The 17,413-nt window shown below is 45.7% G+C and overlaps 1 protein-coding gene across 11 annotated transcripts in view; it reads right to left on the reverse strand.

Annotated features, from left to right (window-relative positions):
• LOC127431257 (pro-neuregulin-2, membrane-bound isoform-like) overlaps positions 1-17,413 on the reverse strand; it is a 108,980-nt gene that overhangs the window by 43,610 nt on the left and 47,957 nt on the right. The window lies entirely within an intron of this gene.

Genomic DNA, 17,413 nt, shown 5'->3' on the forward strand with positions numbered 1-17,413 from the left:
TGCCATTTTTGGCCAGTGTCTTTCTGATAGTGGAGTCATGAACAGTGACCTTTATTGATGCGAGAGGCCAACAGTTCCTTGGATGTTGTCCTTGGCTTTTTTGTGACTTCCTGGATGAGTCGTCGCTGTGCTCTTGGAGGAATTCTGGAAGGTCGACCACTTCTGGGAAGGTTCACTGCTGAGCCAAGTGTTCTCCATTTGGAGATAATGGCTCTCACTGTGGTTGTTTGGAGTCCCAGAGCCTTTGAAATAGCTCTGTAACCCTTCCCAGACTGATGTATTTCAATCACCTTTTTCCTCATCATTTCTGGAATTTCTTTTGACCTTGGCATAGTGTGCTACTGAATGAGATCTTTTAGCCCACTCCATGCTGCTGAAAAAGTTCTATTTAGGTGTTGATTTGATTGAACAGGGCTGGCAGTAATCAGGCCCAGGTGTGTCAAGTCCAGCTGAACCCCATTATAAATGCAGTTTCATAGATTTGGGGATTTAGTAACTATACTTTTTCACACATGATTGTTGGTATTGGATAACTTTTTTTGCTTAAAAAAATAACATTATCTTTTAAAAACTGTATTTTGTGTTTACTCAGATTGCCAACGTTTTATGTTAGATTTTGTTTTAATTTTTGAAACAATTTAGTATGAGATATACACAAAAACAGAAGAAATCAGGATAGGGGCAAATACTTTTTCACTGCACTGTACACTATGACACAGGATTGCCTCAGTGGTCTTGAAAAAATAAACAAGGAGAGGAGGGTTACATTTTAAATTAGGGATTAGCACAAGCAGCAATCTGTAAGAATTCTGCCATTTTCTTTATTTATTGACTATAAATTAATTGTGCAATTTCAGTATATATTACGTAAATATTAATAAAATTTGCCATTAAATTATTTATATAGTTACTTTACTTTTTAAGGGATAGTTTAGCCAAAAATTAAAATTCTCTCATTATTTACTCACACTCATGCCATTCTAGAAACATGTCTTTCTTTCTTTTGCAGAATACAAATGAAGGATTTTAGAAGAATATCTCGGCTCTGTAGGTCAATAAAATGCAAGTGAATTGTGACCATAACTTTGAAGCTCCAAAAAGCACATAAAGGCAGCATAAAGTAATCTATAAGACTCCAGTGGTTAAATCTATGTCGTCAGAAGTGAAATGATAGTTGTGGGTGAGAAACAGATCAAAATTGAAGTCCCCCCAGCGTTAAAGGGGGCACCACGTCAGATCTCGCCTAGGGTGCCAAGTAAGCCAGAACCGCCACTGTTTGTTAATATTACTATGAACTTCACAGGCCCAACAAACATCATCCTATGACATAGGCTGAATAGGAAAATTGATGATTTGAGAAAAAAAGACAAGCTACAGACTTTCCACAACAAATAGCATCTGTTTAACTAAGATTTAAAAAGGCGGTGAGAGAGAAAAAAAAGAGAGATGTATTTAGCCAGAATTGAGCCGTAGAAGTAAACCAGAAGAAGATAAACAACATGATATTACAAACAAACCTATGTCAGGAACACAAACACCATTTCCAAGAACCCTGTTCCAGGTGGCCAAACTGTATAATCCAAAGCATAATAGATCTACCAAAACTCGCCATTACCACATTGGGAAATTTCAATATGGAAATGGGCCACGCAATGCAAACTAATCAGCTAGTGCATAATTAAGGGTCAAATGAGAGCCAATAACTCCAGGCAATATCAAGTTTATATGATAAATACAACTGTGGTACAGATATGTCAAAATAATTGAACAGGGTGAAAAAATACTTGGTAGATATTGCATGGTGACAAGGCATAAATGAATACATAAATATGGTCTCTGTAAGTAAAGATCAATCAATTTTAGCTTGTTTAATGATTTGGTTGATATTAATGTTTGATTTGTCTGTGGTGCTGGTTAGAGACTGGTATGTGTTTAAAACAGGATTGGAAGATGTCATAACCAGCAGATGGAGGAGGCTCTTTTTAAGGTTTCATTTTTTTTTATTGCAGTGCACTTAAAAAAAAAGATGAAAGACGAAAGAAAGATGACAACTCACACAATTCTCAAGCAAAATAATGCACAAAAAGATGTTAAGTTTCAATTTATAAAACAAATAGATATTAGTATTTGGACACTTTCTGGTTGTCAAGCTTTGTGGAACGTCGTATAAGTCCACAGTTAATGTGATGAACAACACCTGGTGTTACTACACTATGGCACCTTGAAGGAACTTGAGAGGAATGACTTTGCACATCCATAAATTTTTTTTTTTTTTTTTTAGTTTCTAATGCAATGACGTTTAGACATTTTTAAGTCTGACTTCAGTTCCACAAAGTGTAAAAATGCTTCTTGGGCCTATGTATACAGAGTACTTACTGTAATCCTCTACAGTCATGTCAATAAAGCTTTGTAATAAAGCTCTAACTAAGAGAGAAAAAGATTTAAAATCTTTTTTTTTTTTTTTTTTTGCATCCTGTTGCCCTCATTCAGGTCACTGTAACTCTGCAGAGAATGAGTTCTGTAAAACGAGAGGACCAGCACTGCATGAAGGAGTCCATTCTGACCTAGAACACTGTCTGCACTACTTGTGTCCTGATGGTGAATCTGTCTGACCGAATCAAAGACAATAAAATTGATCCAGCAAGCATGTCATACCTAAACAACATTCTCATGGAAGTGAAGCCTCGTCTCTTGATCCTCACTGTGTTGCATAATGAAGAATGCATCTGGTTTGAAGAACTCACCCCTTTTATACATACAGTCTTTTCCAGAAAATGTACTGCATTTTTCAGGTAAGAGGTCCTGTGTGAACACAATCTTTTTAAAAATACTAGTAAATTTTTCTCTGGCAATTTCCCTTAATGAGAAGTTGTATCATAAATTTCCATACTGATGGTATGTGTGAACAGCACATGTGGTACATTTATCAGTATAGGAATCCCAACATTTTTCCTGTAATTACCTGGTTGCATGTGTAAAAAAGGCTACTGACGTTGAGCGCGTTTACATGCATGTTCTTACACTGACTATGCTTAATAAGCCAACAACGTGCAAAGTCATGTAAATGCTTTAAACAGGTTTAAGGTCATAAACTGCTTAAGAATAAACCACGTTGCATGTAAACACCTTTACCGGCGTTCTTACCGGCTTATCCAATGTGTGCATGTGTGGTGTGAATGCCTCTTCACACTTTTATGTCAAAAGCATAGAACAACTTGATTATTTCAAATCTCATGTAAACACGATTTTCATTCTTTGTCAGATTTTTTTAATTAGGGAATTTTTGGGACATTTTTTTTTATTTTCTCCCCTTTTTTCTCCAAAATTTGTAATGCCCAATTCCCAATGTGCTCTAAGTCCTCGTGGTGGCATAGTGACTCGCCTCAATCCGGGTGGCAGAGTACAAATCTCAGTTGCCTCCGCGTCTGAGACCGTCAATCCGCGCATCTTATCACGTGGCTTGTTGAGCGCATTACCGCGGAGACATAGCGCATGTGGGGGCTTCACGCTATTCTCCACGGCATCCACGCACAACTCACCTCATGCCCCACCGAGAGTGAAACACATTATGGCGACCACGAGGATGTTACCCCATATGACTCTACCCTCCCTAGCAACCGGGCCAATTTGGTTGCTTAGGAGACCTGGCTGGAGTCACTCAGCACAAACGGGCTCCCCATTAAAAAAAAAAAAAAACTTTTAAAGCAGCTGTCTTCATGGAATTTCATGGAACTCTTCCATCATGGTAAGAGTGATTTTATATAATGGTAACGGTATGACAATATTTTTTTTAATTTTATTTTTTATGGGAATGCTACAGGAAAATTGTTTATATATTGAATACCCATCAGGTAATGTCTATTTTTGGATAATCCAGTGAATTAAAATACTAACAAATGAAAGGCAATTCATCTCATTTGATTATTTTATCTTGTGATTTGGAACTTGATGGACGTGAACCAAAGGACGAGATTATTCATAACTAATACAATAATGAAGTTTCACATTACATAACCACTGGGTTAAAAGACTAAGACCGTTGTAATGTAAAGTAATATTATAAAATGGAAAGGTCCAACTCTAAATTCTAAATGAATGAGGGACATTTAAAGCCATTGTAATATAGCTGATATATGCAAACCACATAAATTGAATTCTATATTAATAAGACAAAACTCTGCTTATATTGTTACTAACTCTGCTTATATTGTTCCAAAATCTTTCTAGCAAGTCAGTCCACTGGCGGTTATCTTTGAAATGCTCCCAGGAGACTATTTCCAGTCATGCCAGTGCAGTTTGTATCTACTTGAATGGGGAAAGACTGAAATCTGAAAAACAGTTGGTCAAGATTACGATCAAAGAACATACACTATATTGTCAAAAGTATTCGTTCACCTGCCTTTAGATGCTTATGAACTTAAGTGACATCCCATTCTTAATCCATAGTGTTTAATATGACGTCAGCCCACCCTTTGCAGCTATAACAGCTTCAACTATTCTGGGAAGGCTTTCCACAAGGTTTAGGAGTGTGTTTATGGGAATTTTTGACCATTCTTCCAGAAGCGCATTTGTGAGGTCAGACACTGATGTTGGACGAGAAGGCCTGGCTCACAGTCTTCGCTCAAATTCATCCCAAAGGTGCTCTATCGGGTTGAGGTCAGGACTCTGTGCAGGCCAGTCAAGTTCTTCCACACCAAACTCACTCATCCATGTCTTTATGGACCTTGCTTTGTGAATTGGTGTGCAGTCATGTTGGAACAGGAAGGGGCCATCCCCAAACTGTTCCCACAAAGTTGGGAGCATGGAATTGTCCAAAATCTCTTGGTATGCTGAAGCATTCAGAGTTCCTTTCACTGGAACTAAGGGGCCAAGCCCAGCTCCTGAAAAACAACCCCACACCATAATCCCTCCTCCACCAAACTTCACAGTTGGCACAATGCAGTCAGACAAGTACCGTTCTCCTGGCAACCGCCAAACCCAGACTCGTCCATCAGATTGCCAGATGGAGAAGTGTGATTCGTCACTCCAGAGAACGCGTCTCCACTGCTCTAGAGTCCAGTGGTGGCGTGCTTTACACCACTGCATCCGACGCTTTGCATTGCACTTGGTGATGTATGGCTTGGATGCAGCTGCTCGGCCATGGAAACCCATTCCGTGAAGCTCTCTACGCACTGTTCTTGAGCTAATCTGAAGGCCACATGAACTTTGGAGGTCTGTAGCGATTGACTAGGCAGAAAGTTGGCGACCTCTGCGCACTATGCGCCTCAGCATCCGCTGACCCCGCTCTGTTATTTTACGTGGCCTACCACTTCGTGGCTGAGTTGCTGTCATTCCCAATCGCTTCCACTTTGTTATAATACCACTGACAGTTGACTGTGGAATATTTAGTAGCGAGGAAATTTCACGACTGGACTTGTTGCACAGGTGGCATCCTATCACAGTACCACGCTGGAATTCACTGAGCTACTGAGAGCGGCCCATTCTTTCACAAATGTTTGTAGAAGCAGTCTGCATGCCTAGGTGCTTCATTTTATACACCTGTGGCCATGGAAGTGATTGGAACACCTGAATTCAATTATTTGGATGGGTGAGCGAATACTTTTGGCAATATAGTGTATTTCAAATCAGCAGTAAAATCTGACAACGCTGGTATCATAAATTGTGCTTCGTTACCTCAGTTTACACTAAAAAACAAAATTTTCCCGGCTTGTATATCTAATGCGCATGTGCGTTATCGAGATTATTGACAGGCGATGTCTGTATCTAAAGGGTGATTGGCTCTTTTCCTTTCTACATCCATTGACTGTTGGGCGCTTAGAGCTAATTGGCTGGGTGTTCCAATTTCTACCATTCATTTTAATAGAAGTGGACCGTCTCTGCTAAATAGTCTCTGATTGTTCCTAATCCTACTGAAAAACAAACTGTTTAAACCTAGTTTGCTTGTCTTAGCTGGTTTAAGCTGGTCTCCCAGCATGGCCAAGCTAATAAGTACCTAAAACCCCTCTAAACTCAACAAAACAAACTGGGCTGGGAGACCAGCTAAGATCAGCTGGTTTAAGTTTTTTTTCCAGCAGGGGTACAGCAAAAATCTCACGGTATATATACACTGCCCAGCACTAACTCTAATATTAGGAAAATTAAATTAAGTTAGATATGCATAAATTAAAAACAAACTTGCCAAGCCACAGTCTCTACATCAGAAATTGTCCTTGATGCTCAACACCAAACCGCTTCAGAAGCAGTGAACAAACCAGCACCAGTGTAGTCTGTGTCCCCTCAGCACACAGGGCCATGAATATCCTCTGGCATCTCTCTCTACTCCTCAGTTCTGTCGTCTGTCCTGCTCTTATGTAAACATGACAGGGGTGTCGATGTGGAGCTGCTGTAACTTGGCAGGCTGTAAAATACTCCCCCATCATCCCAGCAAGAAAATAATTATGGCCCGGGTCATTTGTTACCTCGTCCTTCCCTCCATGTGAGTGTGTGCACGTGTGTGTGTGTGTGTGTGGAACTCTGTATTTCAAAGGAAAGAGGCAGGCATAAATATGAGCTGGCTTGTTTTGCTGGAATTGTTCAGCCGGTGAGTAATTCCTATGGAAGCCTAGCCTATATTGAATGAGATAGCTTTGGAGCAACAATTCCCTGTGGGCCTTGACTGCATTATCTGACTTTTCTGGACCTGTGCCTCACCCATGAGTGAATTAGATGCAGCAACTGAATTATTGCTTCTTCCAATTTGTACACAACTTATTGAATGGCTGTTGCAGCCATGTCCAGGCCGTTTGCTTGCCGAGCAGTATTCCAGGGGCAGACACACATGCACACACACAAACGCACATATGCATGCACACCGTGCATCTAGGCTGAAAATACCAGCAGGTGCACTCATAGCATGGCACAACATGCCATCTGAAATTGATAAAATTTTTTAAAAAACAGCACCTTTTCGTGTTTTAAGAGCTTTCCACTGCTCTCACTCAAACACAGCTAATGATATTTTCAACCTGATTAAAATTATGCGACTCTGACGTAATTTTTGCAAAATTATATTACATGGTTCCTTACACGTATTGCAGCAGTTCTGAGGTGAAATGTCCACTGTGTGGTGTTAAAAATGAATACAATTTTCTCCCAAACAAATTTTTTAAGGTTAATGCTCTATCGAGTTTTAAATCCTACCTCCCTACCCTAAACCTCACCGACAGGGTCATAAAAAGCTAATTTTGACATAAAAAACAATTGCTGAAGCAACCATGTCATTTTGTGGTGTTGCTATTACATTAGCTAACATGTCGACTTGCATGTTATTCCGACAGTGTATGACAGTGCCCCGGTCCTTCATGATGCAAGTGCAATGCTCTATCAGTTGAGCTACTGTGCAATTTGATCACATAAATGCAGAGTGCGACTTACACCTCTAAGGTTGGAAGCGCAAAGTTACAGTGCTTGAAGCACGTGCTGAGGCGGAGTTACAGCGAACAGGAGCTGATCTGCTCAGATCTGCATTGGCCAAGACTCCAATCAGGTTATTCGCAAAATAGCTTTCCGGGGTCTTAGATCCCCCGAGGCCCCCTGTAATTTGCACTGTGCTTAAATGTACAAACCTGTGAATGTAGCTGGTTATGTGATGCTACTGTAAATGTTAAAATATAAGTCTTTACAAGTCATGCGCTATTGTAAAAGTGTTTAGATGTCATAAGATAGCATTGTGTGAGAATCAAAATGAAGTCTAATCTGATGTTTTACTAGTGATTTGTGTAAAATGGAATTAAAGTCATTGTTGTTGTAGCGCCTTTAGTGTTCTATGAGATACTATGAGACTATGTTTGTTAGCTTTGAGGTCATCTATATATGCTTGTATACTCTTACACATTGACAATATTAACCTTTAGCAGACATATTTAAAATTTACATTTTTGTTTGTTATCTTGCCCTTTGTCGCTACTTCATCGTCCTGGTCAGCCATAGCTTGTTTTGATAATCCAGGCGAAAATGTTTTTACGGCCCTGCCACACGTACATAGATCTTCCCACATCTGACTCTTGTACCCTTGTTTGTTATCTCGCACTTCGTAGCTACTTGATCATCCTGGTCAGCCATAGCTTTTTTGATAATACAGGCGTAAATGTTTTTACGGCCCAAAATAAGATGTCCAGAGCATCCCTGATTTAAAAGCATCTGCATAAATCTGTGTTCTTTTCCCCTGTGATTGAAATGTAAGCAAATGCCCTATTTACCTTGTGGGAGGCCTCTGGTTCACGTAAATATTTGTTCCAGCACTAAACCAGCGTGACATGGCATTTTAGAGTAGTTTGATGCACATCTCTTCAGCACGCTAAAAGTGAGCCGTCAGATTGGAGCAAGAGGCCTGTTTTTTCAATTCCCAAGCACATCACACAGAGAGACAGTCATATCACACTCATCAACATTTGCACCAATGAGTCAACCTGCTGTGTCTGACACACAGAAAAGAGGGACACAACCAAAGATAGAGAGAGAGAAAGAGAGAGAATGTAGGAATGGATGGGCGACTTGATGGATTCAATTTGGCCATTGCTGGAGAGAGATGGGGAACTCCATGAACTTGGGTTGAAAACAAGGGAAATTACTTCACTTAGCGAGCAATTCTTAATCTCTCACTTAGAAACATTATGATAGAAAAATGGCAAACTAAACAACAACATGATCGAATGTATACATTACAACCAAATATACTCCATGTGGAAGCCCTTTGATAGGAATCTGAGGATAGGATGCATATAAACAACATAAGGGTGAATTCACTAAACAGTTGCGCCACATTTACACAAGGTACTTTGGTGCAAAAAACCTGAGTATTATCCATTAACCATCTGTAATACAGATTAACCAAGTGCTAAATGCTCTTAAATAGCACTGCACAGCAAGAGTATTAAGTTTTGCCATTGTCATTATTTTCAGCGCAAATGCACCTCTTTGCTATGTAAATTAAATATTGATTATTATTGAAAATATATTGATATATTCACAAATCTCAGCGGTATTTGCCTGCCACAATTAAGGTTGTACAATGCAAAACGTCCTGGTTACTTGCGTAACCTCCATTCCCTGATTGTGTCAATGTAGTGACACTAGGGGTCACTCTTGGGAGCCTGAGACACCACTTGTCTTTGATAAAAGGCCAATGAAAATTGGCGAGTGGTATTTGCATACCACTCCCCTGGACATTCAGGTATAAAAGGAGCTGGTATGCAACCACTCATTCAGGTTTAATGCTGAGGAGCCGAGACAAGGTCCTGGCCATTGCAGCGGGTAGTTCAGCGTTGTGGCAGGAGGGACACAACGTCTCGTTCCTTCCATCAGGGAACGGAGGTTACGCAAGTAACCAGGACGTTCCCTATCTGTCACTCACTCGACGTTGTGTCGATGTAGTGACACTAGGGGTCCCTATACAAAACGCAGAAAACTGGCTGAACTGTGTTACGTGAACTGGCGGTGTGTGACGGGCAGATCACTGTGTGCCTCGTAGCCAGCGCACCAGGCCGACACGTAACCTCCCCCAACACTGTTATGAGTGTCGAATGGCCCTTTGGGGACAAGTCGACTACGCAAAAGATAGAGACGGGCTAGCCCAGTCATGGCCACTTATCCCCTTTTTTTTCCACTCCCCCCAAAAAAGGGGAATTAACTGACTGGGCCCACCAGGTCTTGTCGGGGGGATGTCCCTCCCAAGGGGAAGACACTGCGGAGATCACACGGGGGGGGGGGGGGTATTTAATTGGAAATTCATTACATGGTCTTGCCGAGCTACGTCGGAAGAATGCCATGTGGGGAAGTCCCTACGGGAGAGGAGTTACTAAAAGCATGCTGACTGGGGCAGAGGGGCCTCTGCCCAAGGAAGATGCAGTTTGCCAACAGGGAAATGAATTAGCAGAAGATATATGTCGCATGGGGTTACCTACGGGGAACCACCACATGCGGAGCACCTACCCCAGCACAGGGCTTAGTTAGCATGTGTACTGAGTCGGCAGCGAGTTTCTCTGCAAACTCGTCTGCCACAGGGCTCGGAGGAAATCAACCAGGGAACACAGTTTGTGAACACTACTGGGAGTTAACGGCGCACATCTTCAGCTCAGGGGAGGTGTAAGGCGCTATGCACAAGCGATACACCTGGCCGGCTGTCCCGGACTTACCTGCTTGTGCGTGCCACTACATGGGACGAAACCGGTTCCACCCGGAGATTGTAGAACCTCGCAAAGGTGTTGGGTGTTGCCCAGCCCGCTGCTCTGCAAATGTCTGTTAGAGAGACGCCCCTGGTCAAGGCCCAGGAGGCCGCTACACCCCTGGTAGAATGGGCCCGTAGCCCTACCGGGGGCGGCACGTCCTGGGCGTGATATACCATAGTTATGGTGTAGGGCTTTACTGGTTGTTTAGATCAGTGTTACTATCAGAAATAATTGGTAATTATTTCTTTAGTTGTTAATTAATATTTAAATTAATTAATTGAATCTAACTCATTAAAACCTCATATGGGGCTCTAGTAAATGTAGTGCGCTACGTTTAGGAGCAGGCTTGGTTATTAGCAATAATGAATAATTATCAAAGATAATTATTAATTATTAAAATCAATAGAACATTGATGAGAATCAGTGTTAGCTTTTTTAATACTTTAAATCAACAATTATCAAAGATAATCGTTAATTGTTAACATCGATGAAACATTAATTAAAATTAACACTAGCTTATTGATCATTCAAATTCAACAATCGTCAAAGATAATTATCAATTATCAAAAATCAACAGAATATTAATAAGGATTAACACTGACGGGGCACCACCCTGGAATCAGGGACTAATAACCAGACAGTATAACAGTCTCAATATTAGATTGTTTTCTTAAGAAAATCGACATCCGAAGAATATCTATTTTCGGGGAAAAAACAATGAATGAAGGCTTGAATCTGAGCACTGACATCCCGTCAGCATGACACAGGTGTATGCAAAACAAACCAAAACACTTCTCTTTGTAATATAACAAAGTTTATTTATGCAGTAATATCAATTAATAATTAATACAATGCAGTCAATAAACTTTCGACTTACAACTACAAACTAAACAGTGATATGATTAGATACGGAAATCAAAATAATCCTATAACACATGAGGGTGTGTGTGTGTGTGTGTGTGTGTGTGCGTGTGTGTGTGTGTGTGTAAGTAGGGACGCGCACAAAATGGCGGACGTGACTCTCATGGAGAGTATGTCGCGCGAGACTTCCGGCCAGGGAATATGACCACGAATGTGGGCGGAGAGAAACCAGTCAATGGTAGCTTAGGGACAAAGCTGAGCTTTATCACAAAGCTATCTACTAGCCAAAAATGTGTGCCAGAATTTTTGTGAGGGGTCGCGTGTGTGTGTGGTTAGTACGAGAGAGAGAGAGAGAGAGAGAGAGAGAATTAAGTGACGGCCCCAAAGCCGATTTCGCGATCGTGGGAGTGAAAGCAGCTGTTAGTTTATCACTCAGAGACGCGGTGGACGGCTCATAAACAGTCCCGTGTTCTTTGATTCTTTAATGGATAAACTCAGTTTGCCGGTCTCACCCGCGATGGCAGAAATGCACAACAGCCCACTGTGGTTGGACTACAATACAGCAAATCAAATTCGTGATAATTAATACCCTGAGTATTAATAATGAGCGGACATGGTGGTCCGTAAACTGTACAAGCAAAAACCTTGAAACACAAGAATAACACACTATAATATTCTATCTCTGCCCAGACGTAAACCTCTTACTTGAATCGCATGAGGATGCAGGTGGAATGTGTGTACATCCGTTCTTTAACTCAGACTCGGTTCCTTGAGGCTTGGGTGATGACGGGAGACCGTTTCCTCGCTCTGTCGTTGGGCGGTACGGCTGCTGATTCTTGGCAGGCTGGCGGAGAAATCAGAAACGTTGACTTGATTGAAGATGGAAGAGAAATCTTCAATCTCTTCACTTCTGCAGGAAAACGGATGAAGATGTGGATTGTTCGGCGGTCTCCTTCGGATCCGTTAGAGTGTTCGGTTGAACACAGAGTAATCTCAACTCGTCCAGCGAGATGGAGATTGTATGGCCACAGTTTCAAGTCGGACGTTACTTCCTTGTGCCACGAGACTGCACTTGAGAGCAGCGATGAGCTGCATCTACCTATGGCGAGCAAAGTTGCTGGAAGCAAATCCCGGAAGCATTTCAGAGGTATTTCTATTCCTGATGATGTCATGGTTGAGGTGCGTTCTGTTGTGTGCCTCATCCAATAGGAGTTGAGAGTTCGATCCTTTAGTGAGCAAGGCTTGATGGGATTTGTAGTCTGTTTTGGACTCCCTTTGTTTGATTTTGGTGCAATTTTTATCAGTATAATTTATGACTTATGTGGGGGCCTGAGTTAGGTTTTATGACTGTGTTAGGCCTGACTTTGTCTTCTATCTGAATACATGAGGCCCAACAATGGTGTCAATGAGCCAGTGGGCGATCCTCTGCTTGGAGACAGCGCTTCCTTTCTGCAGACAAAGAGCTGCTCAGAGACTCTAAAGCTCTGCGTGCTATCCAAATAGATGTGTAAAGCGTGCAACGGACACAGCAATGTCAGGATTGGGTCTGCCTCCTCCTGGGGCAGCGCTTGCAGGTTCACCACCTGGTCCCTAAAAGGGGTCATGGGAACCTTGGGCACATAGCCAGGTCGGGGTCTCAGGATCACTTGAGAGTAGCCCGGGCTGAACTCCAGGCACGTTTCGCTGACAGAGAACGCTTGCAGGTCTCCTACCCTCTTGATGGAAGTGAGCGCAGTCAGGAGGGCAGTCTTCAAGGAGAGTGCCTAAAGCTCAGCTGACTGCAAGGGCTCAAAGGGGGCTCTCTGTAGACCCTGAAAAACTACAGAGAGGTCCCATGAGGGAACGAGGTGCGGTCCGAAGGGATTCAACCACCTGGTCTCCGCCTCTCAGGAACCTGATGATCAGGTCGTGCTTCCCTAAGGACTTACTGTCCACTGTGTCATGGTGTGCCGCTATAGTGGCTACATACACCTTCAAGGTGGAAGGGCACAGCCGCCCTTCCAACCTCTCCTGCAGGAAGGAAAGCACCGATCCGACTGCGCATCTCTGGGGGTCTTCGTGTCGGGAAGAACACCACTTAACAAACAGACACCACTTAAAGGCATACAGGCGCCTCGTAGAGGGGGCCCTAGCCTGAGTGATCGTGTCTACCACCGCGGGTGGAAGACCGCTTAGGTCTTCCGCGTCCTGTCCAGGGGCCAGACATGGAGATTCCAGAGGTCTGGTCATGGGTGCCAGATGGTGCCCCATCCCTGAGAAAGAAGGTCCTTCCTCAGGGGAATTTGCCAGGGGGGGCTGTCGTGAGGAGCGTGAGGTCCGAGAACCACGTCTGGGTGGGCCAGTTGGGTGCTACCAGGATGACCTGCTCCTTATCCTCCCTGACCTTGCACAGGGTTTGTGCAAGTAGGCTCACTGGGGAAACGCATATTTGCGCAGTCCAGGGGGCCAGCTGTGTGCCAGCGTGTCTATACAGAGAGGTGCCTCAGCCAGGGTGTACCAGAGCGGGCAGTGGGAGGATTCTTTCGAGGTGAACAGGTCTACCTGTGCCTGTTCGAATCGACTCCAGATCAGCTGGACCACCTGAGGGTGGAGTCTCCACTCTCCCCTGAGGGTAACCTGCCATGACAGCATGTCCGCTGCAGTGTTGAGGTCGCCCGGGATGTGAGTGGCTCGCAGCGACTTGAGGTGCTGCTGACTCCAGAGGAGGAGATGGCAGGCGAGTTGTGACATACAACGGGAGCGCAGACCGCCTTGACAGTTGACATATGCTACCGTTGCTACGTTGTCTGTCCAAACTAACACGTGCTTGCCCTGGATCAACGGCCGGAACCTCCGCAGGGCGAGCAGAATTGCCAGCAACTCGAGGCAGCTGATGTGCCAACGCAGCTGTGGGCCCGTCCATAAGCCGGCGGCTGCGTGCCCATTGCAAACAGCGCCCCAGCCCATTTTGGAGGTGTCTATCGTAACCATGACACGCCTGGAGACCTGCTCTTGGGGAACACCTGCCCATAGAAACGTGAAGTCGGTCCAAGGGTTGAAGAGGCGGTGACAGATCGGCGTGATGGCCACGTGATGTGTCCTGCGGCGCCATGCCCATCTCGGGACTCGAGTCTGAAGCCAGTGCTGAAGCAGTCTCATATACATCAACCCGAGCGGAGTGGCCACCGCTGAGGATGCCATATGCCCCAGGAGCCTCTGAAAGAGTTTCAGTGGAACTGCTGTTTTCTGTTTGAATGCCTTCACACAGGTCAGCACCGACTGTGCGTGCTTGTTCATGAAGCGCGCTGTCAATGAGACTGAGTCCAACTCCAAACCGAGAAAAGAGATGCTCTGAACCGGGAGGAGCTTGCTCTTTTCCCAGTTGACCCGAAGCCCTAGTCGGCTGAGGTGTGAGAGCACCAGGTCCCTGTGTGCACACAACATATCCCGAGAGTGAGCTAGGATTAGCCAATAGTCAAGATAGTTGAGAATGCAAATGCCCACTTCCCTTAACAGGGCAAAAGCTGCCTCTGCGACCTTCGTGAAGACGCAAGGGGACAAGGACAGACCGAAAGGGAGCCCAACCCTCGAATGCAAACCACAGGAAGGGTCTGTGACGAGGTAGAATCGAGATGTGGAAGTACGCGTCCATCAGGTCTACTGCCGCGAACCAATTTTGATGCCGGATGCTCGCCAGAATGCGTTTTTGCGTCAGCATCTTGAACGGGAGTCTGTGTAAAGCCCGGTTCAGTACTCGCAGGTCCAAGATTGGCCGCAACCCACCGCCTTTTTTCGGTACAATGAAGTAGGGGCTGTAAAACCCCTTCTTCATCTCGGCCAGAGGGACAGGCTCTATCACATCCTTCCGTAGGAGGGTAGCGATCTCCGTGCGCAAGGTAGCAGCGTTCTTGGCCTTCATCGAGGTGAAGAGGATGCCGCTGAACCTGGTGGCCCGAGGTGCCACGCCATGTTGTGGCCATGCTGAGTTCAGGGACATCGAAGCACTTACCTGGCTCCTTGTGACCACCCTCGGAACAGCCTGGGACAGGGGAGGAAGAGACCTGTCCTCGTGACCCATGGAGACTGTCACATCGGGGGCGGATTTGTGCCAAAGCTGGGCGCGTAGGGGCGGGGAGACTGCTGCTGGAGCGCCAAACCTGCAAGGATGATAAGGTGGACGGTGGTCATGATGACAGCCGTGCACACTGGGTATATGACCCAGGTGGAACGAGGAAACCGCTCTTTTGCTGAACTGTTGGGTACCGCAGCCACTTGGGCATGCGGCGAAATTAAATGAAAAAGCAACAAAAGATTCTCCTCCTGGCCCTCCACCGGGGGATGGAGTTGTCTGCTTACCAGCTCCAAGGTGGGTTTCATTGTCCCTGGGTCGCCTGTCTCAGGGGCACTTCGATGCCTTCTGTGGGTTCTTGGCGGCCAGCCGTGAGACAGGTGGAGTCTGCTTCCTGCGGTGGGCTACACGCCGGGCCGAAGGGGCAGGGGGACGCCCTTGCAATGAGCAGGCGGGGTGCGGGATCTTGAGCCGCGCCGGGGCAGGATGTGCCGGATAGCCTCCGTCTGCTGCTTCACTGTCGAGAACTGCTGGGCAAAGTCCTCGACAGTGTCGTGAATAGGCCAGCCTGAGAAATGGGGGCAGAAAGGAACCGTGCATTGTCGGCCTCACCCATCTCGACCAGGTTGAGCCAAAGGTGGCGCTCCTGGACCACTAAGGTGGACATCGCCCACCTGAGAGACCGCGCCATGACCTTCGTCGCCCGGAGAGCGAGGCCGGTTGCCGAGCGCAGCTCCTGCATCAAATCTGGGGCGGAACTACCCTCGTGCAGTTCTTTTAGCACCTTGGCTTGGTGGACTTGCAGGAGAGCCTTGGCATGTAGAGCAGAGGCGGCTTGTCCAGCGGCACTGTAGGCTTTGGCCGTCAGGGACGACGTAAACCTACAGGCCTTGGACAGGAGCTTTGGGCGTCCGCGCCAGGTGGCGGCGCTCTGCAGGCATAGATGCACCACGAGTACCTTATCCACCGGGGGAAGCACTGAATAGCCCCTGGCCGCCCCGCCATCGAGGGTAGTGAGGGCGGGGGAGCTGAAAGATTGGGACCGGGCAGTAAAAGCTGCCTCCCACGATCTTGTCAGCTCCTCATGCACTGCCGGGAAGAAAGGGATGGGAGCGGGGCGTGGCTGCTTTGAGCGGCACCGCGAGCCCAGGAACCAATCATCGAGCCGCGAGGGTTCAATGGAGAGCGGAGGGTTCCACTCTAGCCCGACGTTCGTGGCTGCCCGGGAAAGCATGTCCGTCATTTCCGCATCAGCCTGTGACTGGGCAACCGTACCCGAGGGGGGGAGCCCAGCTGAGGCTTCTGCGTCTGACTGGACGAGCCCGCTCTCCGACGCTGACCTCGAGAGCTCATCAACTTCGCGGGCTCCAAACAAGAGGTCGAACTCGCCGTGAGACGAGTCGGCGGACTCATCCGGAAGCCCGATCAGGGCAGATGAGTGTGCTGGGGAATGGGAGGTCCGTGGGGAGATACCCGGTGGAGGTGGTCCCATTGGGGTCCCCAAATCGCCCCCAGTGCTAGCCACGCTGGCCTCATACCCGTAGGTAGAAGGACCGAGGCAGGGAGCGGTTACGAAAGGAAGCCGCGACCACAACGTTGCCATGGTCATGTTCTCGCAGTGAGTACATGATCCATCCACGAACACTTTCTCCGTGTGGGTTGCGCCCAGACACGAAAGACAGCGATCGTGACCGTCAGAAGTTGAGAGGTAATGACCGCAACCAGGAATAACACACAAACGGAAAGGCATCTTTAAAAAGATGCGTCTTTAAAAAGATGTTCCGTGTGTGCCGCTCTTTTAGAGAAATATACTCTTTTAGAAAAATATACTCTCTTTTTTCTGCCGAAGCGACCAGTGGCATTCTCTGCAGTGCACGAGTGCAGAGGAGGGAGAAGCCGCTGAAATGAACAGTCAGCTCAGTAAACATCGACCGTTCGGCTCCGAAGAGAAAATCTGAATGAGTGGTTGCATTCCAGCTCCTTTTATACCCGTATGTCCGGGGGAGTGGTATGCAAATACCACTTGCCAATTTTCATTGGCCTTTTATCAAAGACCAGAGGTGTCTTGGGCTCCCAAGAGTGACCCCTAGTGTCACTACATCGACACAACGTCAAGTGAGTGACAGACAGAGAACCGGCATTATTGGAATTTTATTTAAAAAAATTATTTCATTCTGCTGATCATAGCAGCAACAATTCATAAAATAATGAAAAACATTTTAGCTAACCATTTATTCAGACATGTGGTGTAGTGAAGTGCAGTTTCTGCATTTTATAGAGACGATTTGAGTGGATAGGT

This window comes from Myxocyprinus asiaticus, chromosome 40 (assembly GCF_019703515.2).
Source record: "Myxocyprinus asiaticus isolate MX2 ecotype Aquarium Trade chromosome 40, UBuf_Myxa_2, whole genome shotgun sequence".
Lineage (NCBI taxonomy): Eukaryota > Metazoa > Chordata > Actinopteri > Cypriniformes > Catostomidae > Myxocyprinus > Myxocyprinus asiaticus.